Raw genomic sequence first — 14,691 nt, 5'->3', positions numbered from 1 at the left:
TTCTCTCTCTTCAGCTCCTGGTGAGGGTGCTAAGGGGCCATGTCTCTCAGATTCTTAGAAGCTCTTCCCCGAATGCCCTTAAAAATGCGTGAGGTCTTAAAGGATCTTATAGCCCCACCCTTAACTTAATCTTTATCCAGAGTCCACATTTTACTGCTCTAGATTTGTAAACCGTTGCTCGGAGATGCTAGAATGAACCAGCATGTTCTGGTTCTTTCCATTTCCTCTAAATTCTACTAAAGAATAGTGTCTTCTTTAACGCATCTGTGCTTGTCTTTTATCATAGGCATCCAGAAAAACTCTTTTGGCTCTGTGTTCTACTTGGAAACCTCCCTTGTCAGATACATGAGTTCGTTAGGTACCTTCCCATGTGTCACATTATTATCCTGAGGCAGCTTTGACTTAAAACAGTCTTTCAAAGGCACGGCTGTTGCCTATTGTTCAATCCCAAGGCCAGTGCTTCTGGTTTTTGCTATAGGGGTAGTGGGCTTCCAGGTACCAAAGTTTGTTCCACTGATCCGTTGCTGCCTCACAAACCACTCTAAAATCTCCAGCCACCAAGTAGAAAATGCGTGTCGTAAAGAACCCAATGCATTCTAAATCCTGTATTTTGATGAAATACATGAATAGCTTTACCCTCCAGCATATGTGTACCCAAATGACTCGTCTTTTTCTACCTATTTCTGTTTAGAACACAACAGATCCCTTCCTTACCCTCTACCCTTGGGTGTCTTGGGCACTGAAAGTAAACGTGTTCATTAAAAGTGAAAGCAAAGGGGCGCCTGGGTGGCTCAGTCGGTTAAGCGGCTGACTTCCGCTCGGGTCATGATCTCGCGGCTCGTGAGTTCGAGCCCCGCGTTGGGCTCTTGTGCCGACAGCTCAGAGCCTGGAGCCTGCTTCGGATTCTGTGTCTCCTTCTCTCTCTCTTCCTCCCGTGCTCGTGCTCTGTCTGTCTCAAAAATAAATAAAGATTAAAAAAATTTGAAAAAAAGTAAAAGCAAAGAAGGAAAGATAAGGGAAGGGATGAGGTAGAGGCAGGAATGACTTTGGCCATGTCAGAAAATGATGACCATGTGGTAAGGCTGCTATTTATCCAGGTGTCCGGTTTGTAACTCTGAGTCCCAAAGCCAGGTGGTAGAATGAAGTTATGGCCTATCCCTAGCTTTCGCCTGGAGGGCTGTATCGTTCTGGGTTGGAGAGAATACTTATGTCAATCCAGCTACAAATGCAAGATAAAGGGCAGTCCTTCTTCCCACCCACTTTTTTCTAGGTTGCTTTTAGCTTCCATTCTGCTAATCAGCACAAGAGTTTCTTTGGCATTTTAATGGGAAGGAAAAGACACATGCTTGACCCTTAATAAATATGTATCGAATGAAAGTTGGGGCAAGGGTGTCAGGGCCTTTGAACCTACACACTCACCCTGGAAGTCTCAAAATAGTCATTGTCGGTAAGAACCAGGAAACTGCCTTTGGCGTGCTTGCCGAAGTCTGCCACCTGGCTTCTCTAGGTTTTGAGGTCTGCAGAGATTAGTATCTGGGGACGAAACCCAAGGTGATGTCTTTGGTATGTATTAACTACTCACTAATCATGGCAACAGCCAACGTTTGTTGAAAGCTTACTTTCTGCCTAGAATTGATTTGTGTAGCTCCTCTATACGGGAACTATTTCACACGATCACATTTAACCTTTACAACAGCCTTATAGAGTAGATGCTGTAATCATTCCCATTTTACAGACGAGGACAGCGGGCTTTAGAGAGGACAAGCTGGCCCAAATCCCCACAGGCAGGAAGCAAGGGCAGAGAACGTCTGCCGACATATCCTATTCTGGTTCAATGGTGGCCCCTGCAGTCTACCAGGAACTCTGTCAGGTGTGTGTTGTTAAAATTCAATCAAGTAAGTTGGAAGCTCTAATTTGCTTCGTTGAATGATTCGTGAATCGGGCAGCGTCCCATCCAGCAAGCAGAGAGGCATTCTGAGGGGTTGCACAAAATGGAAGGGTTTTATAGATGGAAGGTAGGGGCAAGAGAGTTATTAGCAAAAGGAAAGGATTATTCCAGGTCAGACCTGCTTTCTAGGGGGAAAATCTGGGGTCTTATCATGCAGATGACCTCATCTTCCTTTGGGGGCTGGAGAGGGCCCGGGGAGTGGACTCATTGGTGTGGATTGACAAATTCCTGGCCAACCTGTTAAGATTACATTTCCAGGGGAGGTTAAAACTGCACTTACATTGGGGATTTGGCAACTCAGTCTCAGTGACACCATTTTGGGCCTGCAGTTTCCTACCTCTTCCCCCTTCCCCCTGCCTTCCACCTCCTCTTTCTTCTCCTTCAACAGTATATAGTCTTGCCAAGGGGCTTTGGTGACCCGGTTGCCATGCAGAAAGGGACAAAACAATCGCTTACAGAAAGCAACAGATTGTTAGAAAATGATGCAGTTTTCATCCAAACGAAGGGATCACAGGAAAACATCACCGACGCTGTTGGTTCATCTGCCAACAGCTCTTCATGAAAACCCCTGAAAACGACTTCTACGCACATCTGAACTAAGGACAAAGGACGCAGCCAGTGGCTCAAGAACATAATTTGGGAAGCAAGACTGGCTCAAGAAAAGACAGTAATAACGCAGGGTAGCAAATGCTAAATGCCAGAGGACTGGTGCCCGCAATGAATATTATGAAGGCTCAGGGGAACCATACCCAGGCTGCAGGCCTGGCGAGGAGGGGACCCTGATTAACTTGCGTGTCTGGCTGGCAGGGCCATTTCCCACATTCCCTTGGCAGCTGCCCCAGCCAGCAGAGAGGTGATTGCTGAGCTGTTTGGACCAGAGGCTTATGGCAGTGTCGCCTGCTCGGTTGCTGATTGGTGTGAGAATTTTCAGATACACCTTTTCTTTGGTCCTGGGAATCGGAGGCATCTGAGCTGGTGAGCGGTCTTTCTGCCACCTAGAGGGGGGCAAGAAACTTGGGACTGTGGAAAGGAGGGTGCAGTAAGGAAAGACTAGCTTGCTCCAGCCAGGTGGGTTGTTCCTTACCCCTTTGGCACACTCTTGGGAGGAGCAGAAAGGGACTGGCAGGCGCCTGACTCTGTCTACTAGACAGTCTGAGACCCATCTCCGTGTTTTGATTCTTTCTTTTACCTGACGACACAGACCTTCGTGGCAATGCGTGTTCTGTCAGCTTCCGGGCACAGGAGAGGTAGACTGGTGGAGACTGGAAAGTTGACTGGGGACTGAGCTATAATGTCCTCGAGGCACGGGGCAGACAGAAAAAGGGTCTGAGGATGGACTTGGCGGAGGTCAGCACCGGGCGGTTACACAGAGTCTTTGAGAGTTCTAACTCACACCTGTGTCCAAACGCCCTTTCCCCCTCATCGGGTCCATTCTGTGACCTTGGAAAGGGAAATGGGGGCCAAACCAAGTGTTCCCGGGTCCCAGGGGAGCGATGGCCGCAGTCGGGCCTCCCTGGATGGTGGCAGGGGTGGGCACGCTGAATCCCCCTCCCGCCCCTGGACTCGGCCTCCCATCCTTCCCCTGGGCGGGGATGCAGGTGTGGACTGTGGCCCAAGGGTGTGGGCACCGGGGACGAAGCAGTTAAGGTGGGGGGCGCTCGGGCGAGTTGTCCAATACGGAGAAACGGCAGTTTGCCGGAGTTAACGTGGGCAGCTTCTTTGGGGAGGAAAAGAAGGAGGACCGTCTGCCAAGCTCCAGCTCGCCCCCCGCGTGTGTGCCTGTGTGTGCAGTGCGTGTGTGTGTGTGTGTGTGTGTGCGCGAGTGTGAGTGCGCGCGCGCCGAGGCGTTCCTCAGGTTGCGCTGCCTGGAAACCGAGGGAGCCATTGGAGAGGCGAAGGGGTGGGGGTGGGGGCTCCCCGTCCCTCGGAGCAGCCGGGGCGCGGGTGGCCGACGCGAGCCCTGGACCCCGGCTCCTGTGGCGGCCGGAGGCAGAGCGGGGACGGCGCTGCGGGCGGCCTCCAGGCCCCGGGGGGCCCGCCGGGGAGGAGCCGGGGAGGAGGCCGGAGCTGCATGGAGTTTCTAGGGCGCGCAACTCCGGCGGGGCCTCGGCCACTGGGCTCCGGGGCGCAGCGAGACAGCCGCGCACATGGGCTGAGCCCGCGCGCCGGGGCTCTGCACGGCCAGCGGGAGCGGGAGGGGTAGAGGAGCGCGCCGTGCCGGGGTGCGGGGCACGCGTCCCCAGACGGGAGCAGAGGACAAGGACAGGGAGGAGCGTGCCCGGATCGCGCTCCGAGCCGACGAGGGGCTCGCGCCGGCCCGGCGCGCGCTTGGGGAGCGGCCCGGGGCGCCGTGGGAGCCGGCGGCAGCGAGGATGCCGGCGCGGGGACGCGGCTGCCGGCTGGGGGTGTGAGCGCCAGGCTGAGCGCTGCCCGCCGGCGCCTGCGGCCGCGCCGCCCCCTCCCTGCGGGCCTCGGAGGAAGCCCCCCGCGCCGCGCGGAGGCGCCTCGGAACCCGGGCTTCGGGGCAGCGGGCCGCGCGGCCGGCCCCGGCCCAGCCAGAGGTGAGTGCCGCCGCCCGCTCGCGCCCTCCCGCGCCTTCCGCCCCCGCCTCTCCCCTCCGTCCTCGCCCCTCTCCGCGGCGCCGGAGCCCCTGCCCCGGAGCGGGCGGCCGGCCGGCCGGCCGCGGACAACGCCTCCCGTACCTGTTGGCTCCGGCGGAGGGCGCCGCGCGGGCCGGGGGCCGCCCGAGCCACCTGGCCCTCCCCTGGGGGTGGCTGCTGGCCGCCCGCCCGGGGGCGTGGGGCCGGGAAGGGCCGCGGACGTCCCGCTCGGGCGTCCCGGACCGCGCGGGCTGCAGGCTGCGCGCCGCTCGCGGAGTCCGCGGCGCCGGGGGGCCGCTGGGCTGCGCGCCCCCGGCCGCGGGCGCCCGGGCGGCGGGAAGGAAGGGGAGGAGAGGGAGCCGCACCGCAGCCCAGGTGGGAGAGCAGCGCGGCTTCCAGGTCTCCGGGAAGCCGGGGTCATGGCGATCGGGAGAGGCGGGACGCAGGGTTCCCTCCACCTCCGGCTCCCCCCCCCACTGCCCCCCCCCCCCCACCCCCGGCGCGGGTTGCCAGCCCTCCGGGGCGCACGCTTCTCGCCGCCACCCGCCCGGGGTCCGCGGGCCCCGGGGATAACCCGGGAGGCCTCGGGAGTGCAGGCTGGGACCTGGCCGCTGCTCGGCCGGCCCCGGGCCCCCGGCAGTTCCCGGGGTCGGGCGCCCGGGCAGGGGCGGGCTCCGGTTGTCCCGGGCAGTCCGGGTTTACGCGGCGCCCCAGCCTCCCCGGACTGGCGCGGCGGGGAGTGAACTTCCTCAGACTTGGCCTGAGGGCGCCTAGGCAGCAGCAGGTAGTTCTGGGGCGGGCCCCGGGGCCAGGGCGAGCGGAGGACGCCCCACGCCGACGGGACGGTGCTGCCGAGCGGGGACCCAGGGCCGCGTTTTGCCTCCGAGGCGCCCGCCACGTGCGCCCTCTGCCCCCACCCGCCGCAGCGTTTGCCACTGCTCCTTTTCGCTCTGAGGAGGCGTGCGTGAAGAAGGCGCCTTTCCCTGCGGTTGGTTTGAAGCCCTGAGCCCAGGTGCAAGTGTGCCTGCAGTTCCCCGGGTGCCAAGACCGGGGCGCCATCCCCAGGCCCCGAGCCTGTTTTTCCGCAGAAAAGGAGACTTTGCCGGGCTCGGAGATCAGCAGCCGGTGCCGTGTGTGGCCGTGCCGGGTCGTGGCCACCGGAGCCCGAGGCGTGCTAATTAATAACGACAGTCTCACGCGAATAAGATCCTCCTCCGCGTTAGAGCTAGGTGACCTTCTCTAGGAAGAATGGGTAGGTTTCTGCCCTCGGGATGTCCAGACACCCCGCATTTGTGCAAATGGGAAAACTAACTCCTAAGATTGCCCCGTTCTGCTGCTTTCACCGCTGGCTTTCAGTCAAAGAGATAAACTCTTTTTCAATCCAGGCATCAGAGCTTTGGGAAGGGTTTTAAAGCCACTTGGTGTGAAATTGTCTTGAGGCTAGAGCAGGGCTTTTTTTTTTTTTTTTTTTTCTTTTTTTTTTTAAATCGAAGCTGGACTCCAGCTCTCCTCCTTGGCTTGTTGGTGGTTTTTATTTCCTCTTTGTGGGGTGGAAGGGAGTTTTGGGGGGAGAGGGGGGGGACGAAGAAGGAAGTGTTGGTGGAGTCCGGATTGTATTCGCTGCTTGTTTATCTGAGGCTTTGACTGGAGTCTGAGGGGGCCACTCCGACCTCTCCTGGGCTCTGCGGTGACACCCGGTTTAGGATGCATTCCCGGAGCTGCGGAACTTTGCCAGTCTCTTGGGCGGGCGGCGGCGGCCCCCACGGATGCCCCGTGGATGCCCGGGGCTGCGTTCCCCAGCGGCCTGCGCGGGCGGAAGCCCAGCCGCGTGGCCCCCCTTTCTGAGCTCACTGCAGACACTTCAGACTAGCTGTCTGAAGACAGGCTCTGTTTACCGAGAAGCTGGTCCACAACACCCAAGTTGGTTACTGGATGTATCCACGCGGAGTAATGAAAGCCAAACAGTCCGGTAACACAATCCCTAGCGTATTTGATTGGAGGAGCGCTAAATCTTCTTAGAATTGTTCATCAAGATCCACCTTTCTCTGAACTCTGAGTGTTGCTCATTGCCAGTAATCAGGCCTTCGGTGCGGGTGCAGGAGAGGGGCTCTTTAGAAAGAAAATAGTTTAATCCAGTTGATTCCGTGGAGAAGATGACCCGCTTTCCTCGCTAAGGGGCAGCGGGGCTGCGTGGGGGGGGGGGGGGGGTGGTGAGGGTGCGCGTGGGACAGCTGCTTAGGTGAGTTGAACATTTGTCTCCACGGCGGGAGGCCTCTGATCAGGGCTTGAATATTGGGCAGGGTTGGGCTCCAGTCTAGAAATTTCTTTTCCATAGCAAGTGGCGTTGGGAGGGACAGTGTGCTCCTGGGTCAACAGCTGGGGAGAGGTCTCTGTGAGCTGGTCCTTGAGCCTGGTCCTAGCTGGCCCCAGCTTTGCCAGTCCTGACCAGTACTGGCAGCCCATGCAGTGCTCATTGGGTGGCAGAAGGGGGCGCTAGTTGTTATAGTGAGAGGAACCCCCAGGTTCTGGTAGGACTCGGGAGGTTTAAGGTCTTTGGAGACCTTGTCTCTGAGTCCCTACTTGGTACCGGACACTTCCACATCTGAGTTCACGTTATCCTTGTTTTTCATATTTGGAAATTGATGCCCAGGGAAGCGAAATACCTTTCCTGAGGCTGTTGCAGCTTGTGGGTGAGAGGCAGGGTTTAGGGTTTGATTCTAAGAGGCTGGGGTTCCTGAGTCTAAGCCCACAGTGCTGCTTATGAGCTGAGGAGTGTTTGAGTAGCCTCTGACCTTCCATGCCTTCTTTAGCGCCAGCCCCTTAGTGGGCACCCTATGTTTGCTCGTCGTTCCCGACGAGGAAGCCCGGGCACCAGAGGAGCTCTGGAGGCAGGTGCCCTGCCCTCCAGGTGCGCCCACACCGGAGCCGTGTCAAGTTCCAGACCGGGTTGCTTCGATTGTAGGCTGCTGATGCTTTCTTCGCACGTTCTCTGCCTGTGCCCACGTTGGTATGGGGTAGGGGGCATCTCTGCCCTTCACTGGAGGCCTAAACTGATGTCGTCAGAGTGTCTGAAAGGTCCTCTTGTGATGGAGAACCGTCAGGTAGCACCACCAGAGACAGCCTCTGATGCTTTTGAAAACAGTGTGCGTCGTGACTCTCAAGCGATCATCCTTCGCGATGGGCAGAGCCCTGGCTGATCCCTCGGTTGCTCAGTTTGAGGGTAGTGCTGAATACGGTCAGAAAGGGGGAAAACGAAAACACATTGTTGCCTCCAACCTGGGGTTTTCAAAGTGAATTATGTGTTTAATCACTTAGCATCTAACCAAAATGCCTTCGGCGCCTATTATGTGGTTACGGATACAGAGATGACTATGACACAGCGCCTGTCATCAAAACAGTCACAGTTTAGTGGGGAAGGCAGGCCATGTGTTAGGGCTACACATTTGTGAGCAGAGACGGAAGGCATCCAGCCTAGTGTGGCAGCGATGTCTGAGCTGAGCTTAAAAGATGATTGCAAGGCGGTCGGCCTTAAATGGGTATTCCAATGCAGAGGAAATAGGGCGGGCCAGGGGTGAGAGGGGCGGGAAAAGGCACAGAGAATAGGAGGAGGCAGCCTGGGGTTCGCAGTTCCTGGAGCTTGAAGGTGGAGGGAGGGAGCAACAAGAGAAGAGGCCGGAATGATACGATGGAGACCTTGGGTCAGGACTCGGGGCTCAGTCTTTCTCTGTTGGGGGTGGGCAGTGTGGTCAGATTCGAGTTGTAGGTAAGTCTGGTTGGAGACCCGGCGGAGAATGGATTTGCCGGGGAGGAGACCAGGGGCGTGGATGCCAGCGAGGTTGTGGGTAACCGACAGCAACTCTGGCTAAAACCTGTGATGGGAAGTCACAGGGCTGAAGAGCCAGACACGGAGCGGGGGAGACTTAGGTGGTGGTGGGGATCTTCGAGGCAGACTTGCTTTCCGGTTCCATACCAGTGGGTACTATGGAAGCACCCACAATCTGTCAACTTTTCCGTCACCTTCCTCTTCCTCCTCCTCCTCTTCCTCATTCCATTATTCTGCTACATTCCAAGCGCTCAGAGGAAATGTCCAATTAGCAGAGCTTTGGGTAGGGCATTGGGGGTGGGGAGAGTAGTTTTCTGGAATGATCCTGCTAGAAGATGGTGGCATAGATGTTAGGTACCTCCTTCACAGGAGAGAGGACTTACTAAGTAACTGATGTAGGGGTAGGAGAAAGGGAAGGGTATAGTGTGGCCACTGGCTTTCCGGTTTAGGTAATGGTCTGGATAAGCAAAACAAAGGTCTGGCCAAGACTGAGTAACTCACTTGTTTTCCCACAGGCGGTGCTGTGGGCCGCTGTCCATGACCAGGCTGCAGGAGAAGGTGACGACCTATTTTTGAGTCTCATTAAGGGGCCCTGCTGCTGTGAATAAGGCCTGTTTAAGTAGGTTGCTTTATATCCTGCCCCACAAATCTGGATACTCTGAAAACATTTTCATTCATTTAACTGATACTTATTGAGCATATCTGGTTCAGGTCTGGGGAAGATGGTGAATTAGAGGTGGTGCTTTCATAGTCTTGTGGTGTAACTTACAGTAAAAAGAACAAAAATCGGCAATGAGATTTGATGATCTGAGACAATTGGAGGTGCCACTTCAGATTGGGCGGTCAAGAAAGTTCTCAGTGAGGAGCCATATTTAAGCTGAGTAAGTTGGGAAAGATCTGGAGAAGAACTTCTGGGTGGTGGCAACAGCCAGTGCAAAGGTCCTGAGGTAGGAACAAAACAGGTGCGTTAGAAGAACAGGAAGGAGGCTAATGTGGTAGAAGACGAGTTCAAAGAATCAGGGGCTCATTTATGGGGCGCCTGCGAAGTCACCTTGTAGAGTTTGGGTTTGACACTGAGTTTGATGGGGGCTGCCGGAGAGGTTCAAACGGGGGAGTGACATAATTTATGTTTTCAAAAGAGCACCCTGGCAGCTGTGCATTCTGTATGCACCATCTTGGTACAATAAAGTGGGTTTTTATCCATCAGAGTTAAAATGTAGAGTTTAAGAGTAACAGATGGAGAGAGAATGCATTGGTGACCTTAATTTAGTGGTTTCTACTGTACCAGTTAATTGAAACCACATTTCTAGTATGATTTCAGTTTTGTTTAAAAACATGGTATAGAATAATGGAAAGGAGTGGACTAAATATATTAACGCTGCTGTCCAAAGGTGTTGGCATTGCAGATGATTTTTACGTTCCTGAAGATGAGCACACGTTTCTTTTATAATCAGGAAAAAATGATTTTAAGGGGTGTTGTGAGATTCTGTCTGCTACACACTTTCCCCCTCCCGTTTCATTTCTGGAAAGGTTGATGTCAAAACCCACGGTCCTGGTTGGGCCAGAAAAGAGGATGTTTATAGTCGACGCCAGCTGTCCAATCGGTGGCGCTTTGTTTTATGCTTAAAAAATATTTTTAGTGCGGAGAGCAAACATTCTCTTTCTTTTATAAGAAATTAAAGCAACACAGAAATGTTATATAAAAAAAATAAAAGTACCTTTCTGCCCTGTCGTTCCCCAGACCGTTAACATTTCTGGTCATATATTGTTCGATTTTTTTTTTTTTTTCCGTGTGTGTTTCAGATCCCTGCATCCATACTTTGTTGAAGGATTTTGGAATATTGCTAAAACAAATCACCCTATCCAAATTACTCTGCAAAATTCCTTCCTCTCGAGCTCTTACCCAGATGACCTTTTCCCCCCTTGCGACAAAACCATTGGGAAAACTTGAACACATAACTCAGCTAAGAGAAACTGAATCTTGCCCTTTTGGTATTCAGAGTGTTCACTGAAAGCACGCTTTATGCTTATAAAGAATCGAGCAATTAAATACTCATTAAAAGTTCATCTCTGAGCCTTGAAACATTATTGTTCTAGGACTGGAGCCCAAAAGTTGGTATCACGATTGCATTGTTTTCATTAACAAAAGTTAGCCAATACGGAAACTTAGGAGGAGCAAACCAGGGAGCTGAGCCAATTATTTTGGTGACATATTTATTACCACAGAATACTCTTTCGTCCCTTGAAAACGGGAAAAGAATAACACTCAGTGAAGTGTTACTTAAGCCACTGCCCATGCGTTTGGGAAGAGCCGTCTGTCTGCGTGGCCTCGTCGCGCAGACTGGATCTTGGGGGCTCACGAGCCAGGAATGAGTGGCCCAAAGTCCATGTTAATGTAACCGAACGAGAGTGGGATTGGAGTCTCATTATGTGATTCAGCAGAATTACCACCTTCCCCATCATTACCATAATTAAACACGTCCTTTCTTGATGAAAAGGAGAGCAAGTATGTGCTCCGAAGAGAATGATGGTAATGGAATAGAGCCATGGAGAGGGGGCCTCGGGTTGTCTCATTTTACAGGGGGGAAATTGAAGACCGGAGAGAGTAAGTGGGGGGTGTGTGTGTGTGTGTGCGTGTGTGCGCCCTCCGCCGATTCCCCCACCCGGGCGCCACTCTCCGGCACTCAGCAGTGGCTCCGTGTTGTCAGGAAGTGAATTTATTTTGGTAAACCCAAGAATTAGGAAAGCGCTCTGAACCTGATGAAAAATGGGTTTCTGAGCTGTTCATTCGTTCTGTAGAGTGTAATCTGTTTGCGTACTGATAACAGGCCTAATTACTGTGTAAACATTTTTATAGTCTGGTAAGAAAACTTCAAACATCTGTACGGCACGTCGATGTAGCATTTCAGCCTCCAGCATTCCTGCTGCGTGTTCTTAAAACCAGTTGCTTTGTTATTTAATCTGGTCGATGGTTGATGATTCATTTTATGCACAGACACATAAACACACATTCCCCCTCCAACAGGAAGTGACAGGGCTAATAGCGAACCTGCGGAGTGCTTCCTATGTGCCGTCAGCTCCCTGAGGATTAGTGCTTCCCCCATTTTACAGATGGAGATGCGGAGATGCAGCGAGGTTCGGTCACGTGCCCAGGGTCAGAATGTGGTGGAAGGGAATCAGCACCACTGCAGGCGGGGCCCCGGAGGCTTGTGACTCACCAGCTGAAGTCCCCACCTTCCCCTGGCTGTCACAGACAGACTCCCTGCAAGAAAGATCGGCATCTGACTTTGTGAAATCACTGTGGTTCAATCAGGTTTTTTTTGGGGGGGGGGGGCGCCTGGGTGGCTCAGCGGGTTAAGCGTCCGACTTTGACTCAGGTCATGATCTCGCAGTTTGTGAGTTCAAGTCCCACATCGGGCTCTGTGCTGTCCCTCTCTCTCTCTGCCCTTCCCCTTCTTGCGTGTGTGCATGTGCTCTCTCTCTCTCTCTCTCTCTCTCTCAAAAATAAACAGTTAAAAAATGACTTTTTTGGGCGAACTCATGGATGTGGAGCCGTAAAGAGGGATCTGCGGGGTGTGTGGCTTTCAGGTCTGTTTCCTGGGTGGCCCCAGTCCTTCCGCTTCGTGAGACATGAAGTGGTAGCCGGTAGAGGACAGACTGTTTGCCTTCAGCTGAGGCCGGTGGTTCTCCGACTCAGCCCTCAAGTTAGTCGCATGGACGCTAACCCACGTCTTGCTCTGCTAGATTTAAGTGCTGCTGGCTTCTGCCTTGTGTGATCCTAACAAATACCAAAGTTCTGTACTTCTTACACCCAGAGATACACGCCGCTCTCAGAAACCCAGATGCACAGGATCCACGGAGCCCTCCAAGGGCAGTGGGCAACAGGAGGAACCACGGGTCTGAAAATGAGGGAGGGGCGCCTGGGTGGCTCAGTCGGTTAAGCGACCCACTCTTGCTTTCGGCTCAGTTCGTGATCTCACGAGCATGAGTTCAAGCTGACATTGTGGAGCCTGCTTGGGATTCTCTCTCTCCCCCTCTCTCCCTGCCCCTCCCCTGCTCTCTCCCTCTCTCTCTCTCTCTCAAAATAAATAAACTTTAAGAAGAATTGTTAAAAATGAAGGAAACATAAGTGCTGATACTCAGTGGACTCACACTCAGAGATTGTTGTCAGCCTTCAATTATTATCCGTGCTGCAGGCTGACTCAGAATCTTGCATAGCAGAAGGGACTAAAGCGATGGGCCCTGGGGAGTCGTGTGCTTGGAGATCCCTGGATGAAAGGTGTTGCCGAAGAAGAAAGTTCTGTCCTCTGATCTGGAGCACTGCCGTGGGCACAAGAGAGAGAGAGCGAACAAGCCAGTGCTGATAGGCAGCACTCTCTGTAAGTGGCCGCGCCCTATAGGAGCCTAGTCGCTAGGGGGGATGGTAAATGCAAGAGGCAGGTACGGATTTGGAATTCCTGGGAGTGGGTGACCTCCTGTGGTCTTGGGAAAGGTGATACAGACCTCTCCAGAGGGAGGTTGGCTGGCCCTGGATTTGAGTTAAAAAAATTTTTTTTTAATGTTTTTTATTCATTTTTGAGACAGAGAGAGACAGAGCTTGAGCAGGGGAGGGACGGAGAGAGAGGAAGACACAGAATCCGAAGCAGGCTCCAGGTTCCGAGCTGTCGGCACAGAGCCCGACGCGGGGCTCGAACTCACAAACGGCGAGACCGTGACCTGAGCTGAAGTCGGACGCTCAACCGACTGAGCCACTCAGGCACCCCTGGATTTGAGTTTTAGAACCTGAAGTGGAAGATTTAGTTCAGTGTTTCTCAGTTGTCTGCACATTCGAATCCCCTGGGGAGCCTTAAAAAAATCCTAATGCCCCATCGTCACATCCCAGACCGGTGATGTCAGCATCTTGGGGTGGGACCAAGACCCCAGATGATTCCACTGTATAGTCACCGTTGAGAACCCGGGTCGAGAACAGCTTTTCTCAAACAGGTGCCTGCGTATTACCTGGGGATCTTGGTCAAATGTGAATCCTGATGCCTGGGTCTGCAGCAGGCTTAGAGCCTGCCTACTTTCCTTCCTGCCTGCCTGCCTTTATTCTTCTTTCCTTTTTCTTGATTTATAACTGACATACAGTATTAGATTAGTTTCAGGTGTACAACATGGGCATTCCATATTTGTATACATCATCAAATGATGACCTCACTAGGTCTAGTTATCGTGTTACCGTACAAAGTTATTACAACATTATTACTGTAGTCCCTATGTTGTATTACGTTATATCCCTGCGATTTACTTTATCACTGGAAGTTTGGACCCCTTGATCCCCTATTTCGCCCATCCCCTCTTCCCCAGTGGCCCTACTGCTTCTGGGACTCCCTGGGTGGGCAAGACCTAGTTAGAAGAATCGTCTTCCTTCCTTCCTTAGCTTCACATGGAGGGCTTCTGGAACCATTGCTTTTCCATGATATTACAGCATCTTTGGTTCCCTCAGGGTAGGGTTGGAGAACAGGAGGCCCGGAGCCTGCCTCCCATCTTTATATATTCTTATAAAGAATAGAGCAATTAAATATTCATTAAAGTTCTCTGGACACTTAAACATCATCGCTCCGGTATTGGAGACCAAAAGTTGGTATCATGGGTACAGTGACTTGCATTTACTTGTCCTTCAGGATCCAGCGTGTTCTGTCTCTGGCCAGCATTTATACAGTTGGGATCAGAAGCTCGGAGAGCTGGAAGGGACCTTAGGAATTATCCAGTCTGAACGACTTGGGTTTTGGAGGGGAGGACACTGAGACCCCGAGTGATTTGCCCTGAGCCACATCATCTGGTCAGGGCTGCTGTGGACATGAGACAAAGAGGAGGAAAGCGAGGCTGGAGGAGAACGTCCCTCCCCTCCCCCCAGCACTGCTCCCGGTGCAGGGCAATCAGAGGACAGAGACATCCAGAAAGACTGCAGATATAGTCACATTAAAGGCACCTGAGAACTGAGAGATGTATTCTACCTGTGATTTTCCATCCTCTCCCTCCGCCACCCCGCCAACTTCAGTTAGCTACGCGGAAGCTTGACGAAGTTCTTCACGTCTGTGGTTTGAGTTGACACTTTGACAGATGTTCAGCAGCCCGCTCCCAGGCGGGACCCCGATGCAGGCTGCCCTGCTTCATGCAAAATAATTGCATTTACCGTTTTTACCCCAAATGTTTTTCTCCTGTCGTTGAAACAAATAAGGAACGTGTGCGACATACAGGTTCCCCGATGTCGCGTTCCCTGATGTTAAACCTGTTGTAAGAATAGTTCATAATTGATGTGCTTGGCATTTATCACCCAG

At 53.3% G+C, this 14,691-nt stretch overlaps 1 protein-coding gene across 5 annotated transcripts in view; it reads left to right on the top strand.

Moving 5' to 3' along the window:
* CALN1 (calneuron 1) overlaps positions 1-14,691 on the top strand; it is a 530,205-nt gene that overhangs the window by 100,179 nt on the left and 415,335 nt on the right. The window contains exon 1 of one of the 5 annotated variants that reach the window (XM_060649750.3): positions 3,753-4,509. The exons of 3 other annotated variants lie outside the window; for them this stretch is intronic. The gene's annotated coding sequence lies outside the window, so the exon portion shown is untranslated. Of the gene's footprint in view, positions 1-3,752; positions 4,510-4,844; positions 4,924-14,691 lie in introns of those variants that run through there. One more of the 5 variants, XM_078440489.2, reaches the window with a different exon arrangement.

The sequence above is a fragment of the Panthera onca genome, chromosome E3 (genome assembly GCF_046562875.1).
Source record: "Panthera onca isolate mPanOnc1 chromosome E3, mPanOnc1 haplotype 2, whole genome shotgun sequence".
In the NCBI taxonomy this organism is placed as follows: Eukaryota; Metazoa; Chordata; class Mammalia; order Carnivora; family Felidae; genus Panthera; species Panthera onca.
This window is presented reverse-complemented; position numbering and strand designations above follow the sequence as displayed.